The 17,288-nt window shown below is 43.8% G+C and overlaps 1 protein-coding gene across 3 annotated transcripts in view; it reads left to right on the forward strand.

Moving 5' to 3' along the window:
• The first annotated feature begins 956 nt into the window (after nt 1–956).
• PTPDC1 (protein tyrosine phosphatase domain containing 1) overlaps nt 957–17,288 on the forward strand; it is a 76,413-nt gene continuing 60,081 nt past the window's right edge. For 2 of the 3 annotated variants that reach the window (XM_060239826.1, XM_060239827.1), the window contains exon 1: nt 957–1,081. The gene's annotated coding sequence lies outside the window, so the exon portion shown is untranslated. Of the gene's footprint in view, nt 1,082–10,667; nt 10,690–17,288 lie in introns of those variants that run through there. The other variant, XM_060239825.1, reaches the window with a different exon arrangement.

Consider the following 17,288-nt stretch of genomic DNA (forward strand, 5'->3'; position numbering starts at 1 on the left):
GGTGGTTGGCGTTGCAGGGGCACAATAGAGACATTCAGTCCCTGTGTCCCTGCAAGACCTCCGCGCATGGTGTGGTCCGATGTCATCCTGCTCCCTCCCTCCTTTGACCCGTTCGTTGGGGGTGGGGCTGGGAACAATGCGCTGCCACGGCCAGGGAAAGTGCTGTCTTTTGTCTTCCCGGTAGTATAGCCCCTTGTGCTCTTGAATGACGGTACTGTGCTCGGCTCAAGGGACCCCCAGAGATTAAAAACATCTTGGGGCAGCTGCAGAGCAATGAGGTGAGACTGACCAGCATTTTCAGGGGGATTTTTGTCACCAAGGTATCGGCGTAGAAAGGGAAGGACACTCCTACCACAACGAACACATTCCAGAGAAATGGCCCTCTTATCGTGACTTCAGTCTCGAGAGACCAATTGATTTTAATGGGCTTAGACTGGAGTCACTGCGCAAAACTTGCACGGTTAACTGAAGCAAAAATAAGCAGAAGTCTATCATCACTTTAAAGCTGAAAACAAAAAGACAGTATTTTGTTTCAGCATAACTCAGGACCAGCTTCGTCAAATCCAATAAGCATCGTTCTCTCGGTGTGGTGTTCTCCGCCCTTCTTCTCTCATGCCCTAGCCCCGAGTTAAAGGTGATCCTACTGACTCCCCCTAACATTGATTCTGACGAAGTGGCTTTTAGACCAGGATATTTATGCAACTATAAAATTATGATATACGTCAAGGCGGCCCAAGAATTTAATCAAACCGTCGACCGCAACACCCTCATACGGAGGAGAAGCACACACCCCTCCCCCATCACAGCAGCCCGCCTTTCTTAATTCCCGCCAGCTGCCGCCTTAGCAGCAAGCCGAAGTCACAGCTTGGCTATTTACGCCGCGCAGGCGCATTCCGGGCTTTCCTCTACCGCCTGCAGTGTCCGCCGCTTGCTCTTTCTTTCTCTCACATCTTCCAACCACCGCGCAGAGGGCGGGGCGGGTCCACCTCTCCCTCAGGCCTTCTCCCAATGCCGGCTGGACCCGGCCCAGAGAGGAGGCGCAGAAGCGGCAGACGAGCCTTTAGGAGGCGAGAGTGACGAGGTGGGTTAGTCTCCGGCGCCTCAGTGGGCTTCTTTCTCTCGCCATCGGTAGCCAGCCAGCAGCATCTTTGTCCCTTTTAGCCTCGGCGCTTCCCAGTTCATCCAGCGCCGCGCATGCCTAGCTCTGACCAGCCCTCACGACTCACTGGAGCTCTCCTCCAAGCCTCTCCCACCCGTCTCTCTCTTCGGAGTTAAGGGCCATGTGTCCCACGTCGCCTTTGTAGCTCGACAAGATCCCACACATTTAAGGGCCTTTCCCCAGTGCTTCCCGTGGTGGTAGATGTGCACAGCATGGGTTTTTCGCTCGGCCGCCCCGTTGGCTTGTAGGCCAGGAAACAGCATGTGTAGCCCTCTGTTTTATTGGTAAATGGGCTTTGCTCCATCCTTGGCCAAATGACCTTTCCCAAACAAAGGCAGATAGGGGGGGCGAATTAAAGGATTACCCCAAAACCATTCTCCTCCCTCCCCTCGCAATTATGTGCTGGAATGAGAAGAAATTTATGACTGGAGAGAGCTCACCCCGCGACCTGAAGGCGGTTTTGAAAGAGACCCAGGTCTTTGCAGCAGTAGAAAAGAACAAGAGGTCAGTAAAACCTTAAAGACTAACACAATTTGTGGCAGAGTATGAGCTTTCGTGAGGCACTGCTCTCTTCTGAAAAAGTGAGGGCTTCTGAAGAAGTGACAAGTGACACAGGAAATCTTATACCCAGCTACAAATTTTATTAATCTTTAAAGTGATACCAGTCTCTTGTTTTGAGAGAGGAACCTTTGATGATGATGAGGTCTATGCTTATCCTACTGAACAGAGTTTGCAGGGTGGTTTTTTTTTTTTTTTGCTTTTATATATTTTTTTTAAAGCTGTGACTTGTGAAGAGAGTTGAGCAATAATATCTGTAAGTACAGATTCAGAATGGGAAGTGCAGCCTTTCTCAGCAACTTTCAGCACAAATGTCCCGGAATATATTTCAAAGAGCTTTGATCCTGGATTATGCCCATATGAATGCAAAAGGGGTTACCGTATTCAGCTGGCCTCTGTAGTGCAGGACAGCCTACATACTCAGTAAGCCACTTGTAAGAGCAAATTTAAAAGCTGTGCTTTCCATCAGGATGCAAAAAATATTGTTTTGCCTTGCTGGTGGAAATATCCATTGATGTGCAGTATATTGTGTAAATAAAATGCATTCTATTATTCTCTAGGCTCTAGAGAATAAATTTATCTACTACTGTTGATAGTCTCAAGAGTATAGTTAGAAAAATAAAAAATTCGCAATCTTGTAAAAAGCCATAAAGCTTTTGATTTTTTCATGATCATATCCTGCAGCTACCTAAAATTGTGTAACAGGTAGCAAGTGGTATTGTGTTATGGGTACTTTCAGGGATATTCTCTGGTGTTACTAGTTATCTGTTCTTCTAGCAATCTGAAATATTCTAAAAACTGCTTGAAGTTTTATTTATTTAATTACAAATATATGCTCCACTTTATCCTCAAGGCAGTTTACACAAATCTACAACATATACAACAACTATAAAGCATCAATAGTTAATATGAACCGTTTGAAAATTTAGATGGTTTGAAACAGATACAAATCACATTTTTGTTCAGGTATTTCAGTTTTTCAAGGAAATTGACCTTCATAAGGCCAGTGGCTCAGGATGATTTTTCAGTACTGAATATTTGTTTATGGTTTTTCTGTAATGTCAATGGTTTCTGTGCTTTTACGTCTTTCACTAATGTCTAATGGAAAGTTGTTATATTTATAAATCAAAAGTTTAGTTTTTGTCTTTCACCATTGGGGAACTAAACTTCAACATATGATTGATTTCGATAGGGAAAATTTTAAATGTGTATTTGCTTTTTCTTTGAAATAATTGGGACTTAATTCTACTCAGTTTTGGTTGCTACATCAATGGCAAACTTTTATATGGTGAAATTCACCATAGGATCCACTTAATTAACCCATATAATAATGGCTGCATTTGTATCACTTAACAGCAATGACTTATTGTGCTCAGTCAACTAAGCAGATATGTCTTGAGATTGTATCTCTTGAGAAAGCATGTGTGACTTCATTGCATAATTACTTTTCATGCTTCATCCTCATTTTGTACTGGAAATACATGGAGATCTGCATTTGTTCTAGGGGGGTTGTATGTTTGATAGCATATATTTTGCTTATTTAACTCACTTTTTACCATTTTTAGGCATTTTTAAAATAGTGGTCAGTTTACTCAGTTTTCTTTTGTAAAAAAAGATATATGTCTACTTTTGGTTTCTATTTCAAATTTCCATTATTTGCCTATATTAACATTTTCCATAAACTAAATAAAAAACAAAAAGCATTTATCTTGCATGCTGCAATGAGGTTAATTATTTTTCTTTTGTACTGTTCCATTGAGTCTTCATTCTTAGAGTGAACAACTTGCTTCTTGCAGGCGGATATCCCAGCTACAAAAATTGAGCACCAGGCTTGTGGGTAATTAATCCTAAGGTAATACATTCAAGCAAACCAAGTGCTTAGAATTGTCTTTGAAGTAATTTTCTTCCTCTTCTTTTCTCATCATCAATTTCTGTAAAATCCTCTATGGATGATTTGTGTGAAGTAGCAAAGGAATATGCAAATGAGTGAGGCAGTTAATTTTTGGTGTTGGTTATCATAATTAAGGTATACTAATTGTTCATTCTTAAGAGAAATAACAGGATTTTATATATTTCATGTTGCAGTGTATATCTGTATATAGCTGGCTGTTCTCACTTTAACATATCTACTCTGTGCAAGCGGTTGCTGCTGTCAGAGGAGACTGCAGGATTTCTTGCCACTTCTGTGTGTTTGATTTGTACATTATACTTTAATACTATCTAGTTTGGCCTTCTCTCCTGGTGTTTTGACAGTGCCATAGCATAACACTATTGCAGTACATAAGGAAAATGAGTTATTTGGAGTATAATCATTGGCAAGTGTCTGTCCCTGGGTTGAGACCAGTGGTTACTGCATAAATTTTGTATTGTGCTAGAGGTTTGGTGTAGTGGTTAGAAACGTGGACTCTAATCTGGGAGAACCAGGTGGGATTCCCCACTCCTCCGCATGCACCTGCTGAATGACTTTGGGTCAGTCACATGTTCTCTCAGAGCTGTTCTTTCAAGAGCAGTTCTCAAAAGAGCTCTCTCAACCCTGTCTATCTCACAGGATGTCTGTTGTAGGGAGGGGAAGAGAAAGGAGATTGTAAGCTGCTCTGAGACTCCAAAGTTATGGTCACGGTATAGATCCAGTCTCCCCCCACCCCTTTCTATTAGCATTAGCTAATAGAACAAGTTATGATGTTTCTGTATTATTACTACTCCTGAACTGGAGGAGATAGAGTTTATCAAGTGAGTTTTTTTGGTAGATCAATCATATTTTGTCTTGCCTGTACAGAGGCAGGATGTCATTCCTGTAGTCCCTACAGATTCTATGTATATCTGTTGTAGAGCTTTTCAGGTCAGTCATGGCTAGGGAAGGCCCCCTGACTGGAAGCAGTATTCCAAGCTGAACATCAGAAACAAAAGAGAGAGAACATGGCTGCACAGTACCGTGGAATGAACCAGCATCTTACACTCAGTCAGACTTAGGGTTGGGAACTTGCCGCTCCCCATTCAAGCCTAGCTCAGACTGACTGGGAACCTATCCCCTCCTATTAAATTTATTTATTAGACTTATATCCTGTCGGCCCCTCTTAAGCAGTCTCAGGGTGGGTTACATACCAATAAGACATTACATAAAGCCAATTAAAACAAATATAGACAATAATACATTAAAACATTAAAAATAATACAGGTGCTATAACAGTATTAAAATTATGGTATATTTAATGATGGCAGATAGCTGCATATCCATTCCGTACATGTTTTGCATCTTCAATTGTTACATCCGGATGTTCCATAAAAATCATAGGATCAGGTCTGTGCTTCCAGGTGGTTCAGGTTACTTCATTCAGTGTTGCAGTCTCTGATCTTAGCTATCAGGAAGCTCATTCCACCAGAATGGAGCTGTAGCAGAGAAGGCCCTGGCTCTGATCATCTTCAGCCTGGCCTCCTTAAGGTCAAGGATTGAAAGCAGGTTTTGAAACCCTAACCGTAGTACTCTCTGAGGAATATGTGGGGAAAGGCAGTCCCAAAGGTATGCAGGTCCCTGGCCATTTAGGGCTTTAAAGGTAAGAACCAGCACCATGAAATGAATCCGGTATGCAATGGGTAACCAGTGCAGTGCTTTCAGCACATGCTGAATGTGCTTCTGCAAGGGAAGCCCCAGTAGCAGTCTGGCCGCAGCATTCTGCACCAGTTGAAGCTTCTGGGTTTGAGACAAGAACAGTCTCATGTAGAGGGCATTACAGTAATCCAATCTCGAGGTGACAGTAGCATGGATCACTGTCACCAAGTTGTTGTGTTTGAGGAAGAGAACCAACTGACTTATCAGCTGAAAGTGGTAAAAGGCAGATTTGGCAGTGGCTGTTACCTGGGCCTCCATTGTTAAAGAGTACCCCAAAGCTCTTAACTTTTGACGCCAATGTAAGCGGCGCCCCATCGAAAGCCAGTAGTGGAAACTCCACTCCTGGGCCACCATGATTTAGATCGGCAGTCCCCAACCTTTGTGACACCAGAGACCGGTTTTGTGGAAGCTAGTTTTTCCACGGACTGGGGGTGGGATGGTTATGGGATGATACAGTTGTGCACTTTATTCTATTAGTTGGTTTGGTGGTTAAGTGTGTGGACTCTTATCTGGGGGAACCAGGTTTGATTCTCCACTCCTCCACTTGCAGCTGCTCGAATGGCCTTGGGTCTTCCATAGCTCTTGCAGAGTTGTCCTTCTGGGGAGAGCTCTCTCAGCCCCACTCACCTCACAGGGCGTTTGTTGCGGGGGAGGAAGGTAAAGGAGATTGTTAGCCACTCTGAGATTCGGAGTGGAGGGCATAATATACATCTAATGTCGTCTTATTATCATTATTTCTGCATTGTAATATATAATGAAATAATTATACAACTCATGGCCCGGTTGCTAACAGGCCACGGACCGGGGGTTGGGGACCCCTGACTTAGATATAGGATCTCCATCTTTGTCAGATTCAGCCTTAGCCATCCTGCCACAGCTTGTGAAGCCTGGGGCAGATTTTCCAGGATACAGTCAGACCGGTCACCCACCAACTGATAGAGCTGGGTATAAACTGCATACTGATGGCATCCCAACCCATGCCTCTGGATAATTTGGGCAAGGGGGCGCAGGTGGATGTTAAATGACATTGGGGAGAGAACTGCCCCTTGGGGCACGCCACATATACCCAGGTCCAGACTTTAGTTCTTATGTTTTAGACTAATAGGTACCCAGACTTTAGTTCTTATGTTTTAGACCAATGAGGGTGTACTTTCTTTGAGTATACTTTGAGTATACTCGTATATTTCTGTTGTCTTTGAGTATTCTCTGACTCTTTTAGTTTCCAGAATTCTGGTTCACCCTTTCACGTGCCCAACCCCCTTCTCTTGAAACACCAGTACTCATCTTGAATTTTTAACTAACTCTTACTCTAAAGGCAGTTTCTAACCACACCAGAACAGGAATCTCTGCACTCTTTAGAGTTAAGTCCCTGTTTAACTGGGTAGAAAAATTCTCTTTTCACTAGAAGATCTAGAAGATGATCTATCCCAATGGTGGCCAAACTTGCTTAACATAAGAGCCATGTAGAATAAATGTCATATATTTGAGAGCCACAAGACATGAACATCAGATGTTTGAGAGCTGGAAGGCAGGCCGGCAGATCAAATAGATGAGAGGAGGGAGAGGTGGAAAGAAAGCAACTTTAACTTTAAATGCATTCTGCAAGCTGCTGGCTGGCTTGGTGAAGTAATTTAAATAGAGAATGCCTTCTCCAAGCTGGCCAGTGAATGGTAGGGGCTTCGAGAGCCACCCAATATGTATAAAAGAGCCATATGTGACTGCCGAGCCACAGTTTGGCCACTCCTGATCTCTTTCTTTGGCTTGAATGGAGTCTTCACCTAACTTCTCAAACTGTCTTGCTAACTTTCCCCCGGTACTCCATCTGTGTTAACTGCTTTTAGCTAAGCTGAATTCAGACACTGTCAGTACTCTGCTCATTTCAGCTAGGGCAGAAATCAGACTCAGTTCTCCTTAGCATCCAGTTCAGAAGTCTTTCTCTGTTCAGATGATGCTAACCAATCAGGTCTCTTGAACAGTCTATCACTCAAGGCTCTCTGAAGAATTAGACTCACAGTTGTTTATCTGAAGAAGTGTGCTTGCACACTAAAGTTGATACCCAGGTCTGTAGCAGCACTAGATAGAGTCTGCAAGCAAATGTAAGCAGCGTATTCCACTAAACCCTTGACAAATGCCTTTTTTTGTTGTTGGGAGAATTCTGTTGAGGTCACTAGGTACAGTTCACAGGGATTTCACAGTATGGGCACTACAGCTGAGAATGTATTTATCTGGAGAATTCACTTGTATGTAAATTCAATATATGAAGCTTCAAAATTTTTTCTTTAGCTCTGGGAGCCAGCCCCCAAATTTAGAAGCAAGAGTTGGGGCCATATTTCTTTTATCTGTGACATGAGTCAGGCCAGAGTCCCTTTTGCAGAGAGATGTGGTGTCAGGTACAGGGGTAGGATTTATTCAGCTATTTTATTTTAACTTATATTTCACCCTTTCCCATGAACGGGCTCAGGGAAGATAACAACATAGGTTAAAACAATTAAAACTGACAAACTACAACCATAACAAGTACAATAAAACCAAAGCAGTAATATACACCTGTGAGGGAGCAGTCAGTACCTGCTTGGAAGGGCGACCACTATGAATTTTTCCCCAGTCACTTTCCCTCAGTTTCTCATGCACACACTCAGAAAGCCTGTCAGACCTCTAAAAAATATAGGCACCAGACGGTTTTAAATTCAAAAACCACAAAACAGATTTATTGGATAACAGGCAAGGGAGAGGGATCAAAATTATATTGATTAGAACTGTTCAATATGAAAAGGCAAATCAGTTGGTAGCAGACGGATGGAAAAAACCCCCCCAAATATTAAATACAGAGAATTTGTTAGGCTGAAGTAAAATCTAAAGAAAATATATATCACTGGCAGAAGATCTTTAAAACAACTAACAGGCAGGCTTCAGAATTCTACAGAATTCTTTGTCAGGCAGTACCTTCTGGGCACTAAGAATGCTCTTCAGTTCAGATCAAAATAGCCATGTTCTCTGGCTATTCAAATAATAAAAATAACAAACTGACAGCCACTCTTTCCACGCATACATAGAGAACTCCTGACTGGTGCCAGTTTATTATCCCTCACAGACACACCACTAGCTAACTTCCAGGACTTGCACCCCTGAGGTCTAATTCCAGCCCCTCACTACTGTGCATCTCAGCCCCAAGCTAGTTTTCTGATCTGAGTCTTGGGTAACCCTGCTGACCACCAGAATCCAGTCCACCCTTCTGTGGGTTTTTGTGTGATCTCAGTTTGTACACAGGAGATTGCCTGATGTGGTGGCAAAATCTCCCTCAGAGTTTCCTTCACAGAAGGTGCCTGGTTTTGCCCCCTTCTGGCATCATACTCTCTCTCAGACAGAAGCTCAACCTAGCTCTGTCTCCCACAAGGAACTCAGTCTCACTGGCTGTTCTCAGCTCCTTATCCAGTTCTCACAACTGACTGGCCCAAGCCCCCAGTCTTCACTTCAGATTCTTTCTCTGAAGACTTATCTCAAAGACTCCCCAGATAGAACTAAAACACCCCTGAGGTGTTCTCTGCAGAGTTTCTCATTTTGCTACTTTTCATTGCTAATCACTGTAAGCCTGGTCTCCAGCTTCTCAGGCTAAATTCCTGAGTCCATCACAACACCATAGGTGGCAGTTTCCATTGGGAACATTCTACAATCAATACAGCTATGGGCCAAGGATGTAATAATAAAATAAGATGGCATCACAGCAAGGGAGGCCAAGCAGATGGAATAAGGATACCCATTGCCTCTCTGAACACCCTTTCTGAATATCCTCTAGGCCTCCAGTACGGGTCAGTCATCAGAGGTTGCCATGATTTCCAGGTGCACACATGTGCGCACACACACACAACACAAAGAAAGGACTAGCCTGGGCTCTCCAGGTCAGTTAAAAAGGTAAAGGTAGTCCCCTGTGCAAGCACCAGTCGTTTCCAACTCTGGGGTGACGTTGCTTTCACAAAGTTTTCATGGCAGACTTTTTAAGGGGTGGTTTGCCATTGCCTTCCCCAATCATCTACACTTTCCCCCCAGCAAGCTCGGTACTCATTTTACCGCCTAAATGGCATATTTAGCACATTTCATGCTGAACAGGGCAACAGCTGACTTATAGTAGGACCTCTGCTGTATCCATTGATAGTGCTGCTGGACTGTTTTATGTGCATCATTCAAAAACACTCCATTGTTTAGAAACAGAAATGTATATTTTACTTTGTTTATGGCTTAAAGATCATAGAAGAAGAAAGAATCATTCAGTATTTTTAAGTATTTCTGATTTCACCATTAAGTGTCTGTGAATACAACCAAATGGATAGGTCTGGAAGGAGTCAACAATTCAGCCTAACAATTATGAGCCCAGTGTCTTCACTGGCTAATCAAAGACCTTAGCTGACACATTATTTTCCAGGCTTAATTAGGTTGCAGCTTAAGCTTCAGGCAAAGTTGCCTCTGGAACCTTCTTGCTTGCATAAATAGAATAAATACCTGCAGCTATGAAATTCTGTGAATATAGGTTACTGTGTTGAAAAGTGGTTAGGCCATGACAGATATCTGGTGTCAGAATAAAACATTGTGTAACAGTCCATTCGGTGACTAGTATATATAGCCTGTTTCATGTACTGTGCATATTTTGATAAATTGCCCAAAGTGTTTTTTACAGCTTTGCTTTTTCACATGCTAGTGGCAGTAGTTATTTTAAATAAAGAGATTTTAAATATAAAGATAAGTAGTTATTTTGAATACAGGGTTGTTAATTTAGTTATATCTACCAGTGTCTTATGCTGGAAAAGCTACATGAGCAAGTAAAATCTTGAAGAAGTAACATGAGCAAGTGAAACCTTAACAGAGACAACGGACACAGTGATCTAATTGATGTGATTGAAAATGAGCTTCTGAACATATATACAATTACATATATCAATGAATGTTAACTATTAAAGTATTCATTATTAACTTGCTATGTAAAGATTTCAAAAAGTATGCTAGTTCAGTATCCAAAGGTACTGAAATACAAATATCTTTTCATTGACAATGTTTTAACAAAAGGAAAAAAAATTGTTACCTAAGTTTGTTACAGTTTGTATTTAAATCCTTTTAAAATATAGAACAGACACAAGAAGTCAGTACATGAGATAATTATCTGCCTTACATGGGGATATTAATGTAGCCTGAAGAGAAAAATAGGCTTTTAGTGGCTCCGCCCAGATTACTTTACAAATCCAATTATGGGCAGCAAAAAACATTCAGAACCTACTTCTATTAGCATTTGTTTCTACGTGGTGCATTTCTTGTGACTGATCAAAATTGGTAGTAATGACAGGATCAACTATAAACACCTCTTTTTTCTGGGTTACAGGTAAGCATAGCAAGCTGAAATTACTGTGAAGTAATTGCTTGTTAAGCTCATTTAAAACTAGAGGTTCTTTAGTTCTGGAGGTTTGAAATGTGCCAGTACAAGAGAACTGTAGTTGCCTAATATAGCAGGTCAGTTGTAAAGCATGTTTTTTTGTATAGTTTTCCATAGAAAGCTGGAAAAGGTGAAATGTCACAGTTTTGTTTTGGAGCAGTTAATGTATTCAGTTTTCCACTGTTCCATTGCAGTTTGCAGTACTAATTACTGGCTGGCATCATGTTCTTGATATTGTACAATATCTGGAAATTGTTGGGCAGCCCCTGCTTTAATGACCCTCTGATAGTGGATTACTTACTTCTAATTAAGTTCAGAAATTTAGTATTCAAGTACTTGCTGATAAATGCCTGCTGGTTTGAAATACCGAACTGCCACAGAACAGCACGTATTCTCAGTTCTACTAAACTGTACGCCTTTATTCCTTTTGTATTTACTTGGTACTTAATAAGCAGTCATGGCTGTATGTAAACATGGTGCTTAATGATTAAGTAAAAGTCATCTGTGAAAAAACACGTGATGAGAGGCTTTTCAGAAAAGATAATGCTGTTATCAATTGTTATTCTGATCCTGCTCTTGTGTCCCTGCTTTGTGTCACTTTCTCATAAACCTAGATGTTTAGGAAAGGGATTGTACTGTACCTGGGATTTTCTTTTTAAAAGTTAGGCACGCATCGTGCTGTCTGTACCCCCTTGTGGGGCCGAACCAATCATCCCCTGCCACAACTGGACTCTGTAGCTCTTGTGCATCTTCATAATGTAGACAATTCTGTCTCACTATTCCTGTCCCAGAGATGGCTGCCTTGGATAGATGTGGTTCAATGGCTGACTGCTCAGGAAGAGGACTTTCCAGTTCTGATCCCATATATGTGCCTTCCTAATGACCTTTAGGCCAGTTTAGAGCTCATTATGAGCGTAAGCTAATTTTAATCAATAGGCAACATCACAGTGTGGACCTTTCCACTTACTGTATATAAGCTGCTGTTATTGTAGATGTATCATGTATTCGTTCTTTCAGTTGCTGCTGCATGGCTTTGTAGCACCAAAATGGTTGAGGATTTTTTTAAAAAAATGCATGAGGTCCAACCTACTGTGTGTGGTATCATGCACGTGGGCTTTTCAGCTCTTTCGTTCTGTCAGCAATTCCCATGCCCCTAAAAATAATAACAGTTAATCATAATCGCAGGAATCTTTATTATAGCTCTGTAGGAGATTCCAAGGACTTGATTAAGGTCTTGATTAAAGTCATCTAATGCACTTGTGCCTAAGATTATTTGAACCATCAGTTTACAGCATCCCAATTGATTCTATAAGTGAAAATGCTATTCTCACTCCCTGTTGGCTCCTCCCCCGGGGGGGGCCTTAGAGCAGCACCCATGAAACATGAATAGGTTTTGCCAGAATAAAATATTTGCCCTGGCTACTGCCATCACCCTGTGCATGTCGAAGCATTAAGTACATAAACATAAATTTATTTGGACATGGTCCTCTAAAAGTCAGATGTTGCAAATGAATCCTAGCATAGGCTCCAAGACCCTCACTTTGAGTGAACAGGGTAATTGATTTAAGTTTTCCAAGGTCATACAGATCCTTAAAAATTGTGTGTACTTACTGGTTTCTGAATAAAACATGATGTTTGAAACTAAACGGAAACTTTAAACAATCTGGAAACAAAACCCAAAACCTTTGGTTTTTCAGCCCATATGCCTTTTGCACTCTTCAGAGACTAGAGATAGATTTCTGTTGCCTGCAACAATATTAGTGAGATCAGTCGCTTGAAGGCTAAGGCAGATGTTCGAGGCACAGTAATTTACAAGTACGTTTGAAGAAAGGTGGATTTACTTCTGAATAACCATGCCTACAATGAGGCTGTAAGTATCCAGAAGCTTCAAGCAGCCAATGATAGTTATCAAACAAAACTCTTTTTGCATGAGATGTCTATGGCTGTTGGGTTGAATGTAGGGATCTTCTTCGTGGTCTCTGTGCAGTCCCACACGTGGGTTTTCCCGTCAGGACGAACCCTACCTCGGAGATTTTAAAAGCTAGCCTAGGCGTTATTTTTGGCGCGCGCTCCCTTCCGTCCTGGGGAGCAGGCATCCACTGCGCATGCCTGGAACGGGAGGGAGGCGCCCCACCCAGCCAGTTTCTTTCCAACCGTCGCCCGGGATAGTCTTACCTCGCTGCGCTCCTCTTTTACCTCAGAACCTAGCCTTCGTTCTTCCCTGTCTTCTTCTATTCCGCATTATTATTCCATCTTCCTTCTTATATCTTAAAATATATATATATATATATATATATATATATATATATATATATATATATATATATATATATATATATATATATATATATATATATATTTCCCTACTTTTTACCTCAGATCTCCCTTCCCCTACCCCCCCCCCCGGGCGTATGGAAGGAAGGGACAGTAAAATAACCTTTAAAAGGTGTTCGCGTTGTAGAGCGAAAATCCCTACATCAGACGGACATTCACTTTGTTTATTTTGCCTGGGAGAAACCCATAAAGTGGACGCCTGTGCGCATTGCCTTCAATTCGGCAAACAGGCGCGGAAAAACAGGGCCGCTAGACTAAGAAGTCATCTTATGGAGTCTGTGCTTCACCCTGAGATGTCGCAATCCTCTACCGCAAGTAAGTCGCCTCCCCTTCTGACTCCCCAAGGGGACGGCGCAAGGTCGGCAGCTTCAGTGGCCATTGTTCCCAGCAAGCATAAGCCCGGCGATGCCGCGAAAACCGGCGACGGTGCGAAAACGTCAGAGCAAACGGCCGCGCCTATTAAAATGAAAAGTGGGAAGCACACCAAGAAACACAAGCACTCCGATCCGAAGGGCCCGAAGGATTCGAAAAAAACTACCGACCCGAAGGACCCGAAAAAACCTACCGACCCGAAGGACTCGAGAAAAACTACCGACCCGAACAAATCTTCGGAGCAGCAGAAAACCCTCGAGCCCGACAGACAATGTCATCCGTCCACACCCGGATCCAATACCCAAGGATCGGCCACGCCGCCTCCGGAATCACCACAACAGCAGACGGAAGAAGTTATCCCGATTCCGTCCCGATCTCCTTCATTGCAAGGATCCATACACGACCCTTCGCTGGAGAAGATCCGAGACCCACTGCAGTGGACACAACAACACATCAACCCCAGATCGTTCCGTGATATGTCGAATCCCATCCAATATAGACAACACGACGCTCATCGGTACTTTGATACTCATCGGTTCCCAGCCAGATCTCCAAGCGTCGAGAGACATCGGTACCATCATACGCGTTTCCCAGAAAGATCCCCTAGCAGGGGGAGGGACCGCTACCACTACCACCCGAGATCTCGGTCTCCATCCATGTCCCCGAGAAGACGCTACTACACTTCGAGGTCTCCATCAATGGACTCCCATCAATGTTGCGGTTACCACCACTCTCGGTACCGTGCCGATTACCACAGGGACCAATCCAAGGAAGCAACTCCCGTTCAACGGAGTAAGCACCCGACGAAACAGCCATCCCCGACTCCTTCCACTTCGACTTCTAAGCCTAAGACCACGAGTCCAACTAGACCGGACCCACAGGCACCCGTACCTGACAACTCTGATGCCGAATCCGAAGCACAATCATCGGAGTCGATGCAATCGATGTCCTCTCCTGGATCCCCAGCTTCAGATATTGCGAAGCCTGCAGATTTGTCACCATCCGACGGAGCCAAGACATATCTGGACTTGGTTGCAAACATGGCTTCTGCTCTTAATGTTAAGCTTACATCAGACGCGCCCAAAGTCACGGATGTAGTTCACGATTTGGTCCATTCAGACCTACCCGCTGGTTCCTTTCTGCCGATGCTTCCAGTACACCTAGATGCTATTAAAGAAGCCTGGGACAAGCCGGCATCTATCCCCCCCACTTCAAAACGAATCGAATCCCTATACAAAATTCAAGCTACGGAGTCAAAGTTTCTATTTAGTCACCCGGCTCCGAATTCAATGATAGTTCACTCTTCCTCCAAATCGAAGCAGACTCGTCATCCCGTACCCCCAGAGAAGGAGGGCAGGAAATTAGACACTCTGGGAAGGAAGATGTATTCCATCTCTACAGCAAACGCCAAAATCAATAATTACTTGGCATACTTTGCTGCTTACTCCCACAATCTATCCTCCCAGTTAAGCACACTTGTCTCTGCCCTGCCAGAACCTTCTCAAAAGCAGGCATGCACATTACTACAAGAGCTCAATAGAGTCTCCAAACAGCAAATAAATACCATTCGTCACTCAGTGGGATGCACCTCCAAGGCGATGGCTGCCTCAATTGCCTTGAGAAGACACGCCTGGCTTCGCTCCTCCTCCCTACAACCCGATATTAAATTCAAAATCGAGGATCTCCCTTTTGATGGCCAAGGCCTTTTTAATGCCACGACAGACGACATACTCACCACAGTCGACGACAGCCGCAAACGGGCAAAAAGACTTGGTGTGATTCAACAACAGCAGCAGGGCTACAAATCCAGACCATGGAAGCCAATGCCATTCAAACGCTCCAGGTCTCCTTGACAATCTGAATACTGGAAGTGTAAGGCTCCTCCACCTAAGCAGCCTTTCAACCAAAGGCAGCAAAGACCACAACCACCTAAGAAGACTGCAACTTCATCCAAGCAGTCTCTTTGACTTTCCATCTCTAATACTTCACCACCCTTCCAGACTCCTACCATTCTACGAAAGCTGGAAGTTAATCACCACAGACAAATGGGTCCTGAATATCATCTTAAGAGGCTACTTAATAGAGTTTCATTCACCCCCTGCGAAACATCACTTTGTTGCAACCCCTCCATCCCCTACCCTCCAAGAAGAGCTCATCACCTTAATGGCCAAGGCGGCCATAGAACCTGTCCCAGATCAGTACCATCGGACGGGCTTCTATTCCCGGTATTTTCTAGTTCCCAAAAGGGATGGAGGTCAGCGCCCGATTTTGGACCTCAGGGCTCTCAACAAATTCATCCACCACAAAAAATTCAGGATGGTTACCCTTCAATCCATTCTGCCCCTAATCCCCCAGAATGCTTGGATGGCGCTGGTAGATTTACAGGATGCCTATTTTCACCTAACAATTCATCAATGCCACAGAAAGTTCCTGAGATTTGCCGTGGGAAACAGCCATTATCAGTTTCGAGCGCTTCCGTTCGGACTCTCCACAGCACCCAGGACTTTTACAAAGTGTATGGCTGTGGTTGCTGCATCCCTCAGACAGCGCGGAATTGCAACTTACCCATACATAGACGATTGGCTCCTTGTAGGAGCTTCAAAGTCACAACTGGAAAAAGACATTGCTATAACCCTTACACTCTTAGCCGACCTGGGTCTCCAAGTCAACCAGCAAAAATCGAATCTAATCCCCTCTCAAGACATTCAGTTCATAGGGGCTCGCCTCTGCACCACGGACCACAAGGCTTACCTCCCAACAGACAGGATAGCCTCTATTCATACCCTAGCCACAGAAATAATGCAACAGCCCAGACAAACAGCGTTCATCATTCAACGCATGTTAGGACTCATGGCAGCGACAACGGCGGTCTTAACACATGCAAGACTCCGTATGAGACCCCTACAAATCTGGTTTGTCCGTGCATTTCGTCCCCAACACCAATCTCAACAAACCCTCCTAACCGTCCCAAACAACATCCTTCCCTCTCTGGAATGGTGGACAGTACGAGATCATCTCCTAATGGGCATGCCATTCTTAAGGCCAAGTCCATCAGCTTTAGTCACAACAGATGCATCAAGGTGGGGCTGGGGAGCCCATCTGAACACCCTCTCAGTCCAGGGGCAATGGACAGCATACGAACAGTCGCTCCACATCAATTGCCTGGAGCTCCTAGCCGTCCACAGAGCCTTAAATCATTCCTGCCATCTCTTCACGGCCGCCACGTTCAAATAGCGTCAGACAACGTGGCGACGGTATTTTATATAAACAGGCAAGGAGGGACTGCATCTACCCGCCTTTGCAAGAGAGCAATGCATCTCTGGCACTGGAGTATCGCACATCAGATCCATCTCACTGCAGTACATCTCCCCGGTGCCCAGAACACACAAGCGGACACACTAAGCAGGTATCTCGTCAACGACCACGAGTGGTCACTCCACAGGCCGTACCTTCTACCAGTATTCCAGAAATTCGGAACACCGTTAATAGATGTGTTTGCTGCACCAGACAATGCACAATGTGCTCTCTTTTTTATGAGAGGTCCGCCCTCACCACAATCTGCAGGGGATGCCTTCCTCCAGAAATGGACAGGTCCGCTGCATTTTCTCTTCCCACCTTTTCCACTGATAACACGATCAATACAGAAAATTCAACTGGACAATACAAATTGCATTCTAATCACACCGTGGTGGCCGCGCCAACCATGGTTCACAACGCTCCTTTTCCTATCGGACAATACTTACCATCACTTCCCCCGGGCCAAGAACCTCCTCTCACAACAGAACGGCAAGGTTCTTCATCACGACCCGGACAGACTTCGCTTGACGGCTTGGAGGATACTT

This window comes from Heteronotia binoei, chromosome 5 (genome assembly GCF_032191835.1).
Source record: "Heteronotia binoei isolate CCM8104 ecotype False Entrance Well chromosome 5, APGP_CSIRO_Hbin_v1, whole genome shotgun sequence".
NCBI lineage: Eukaryota > Metazoa > Chordata > Lepidosauria > Squamata > Gekkonidae > Heteronotia > Heteronotia binoei.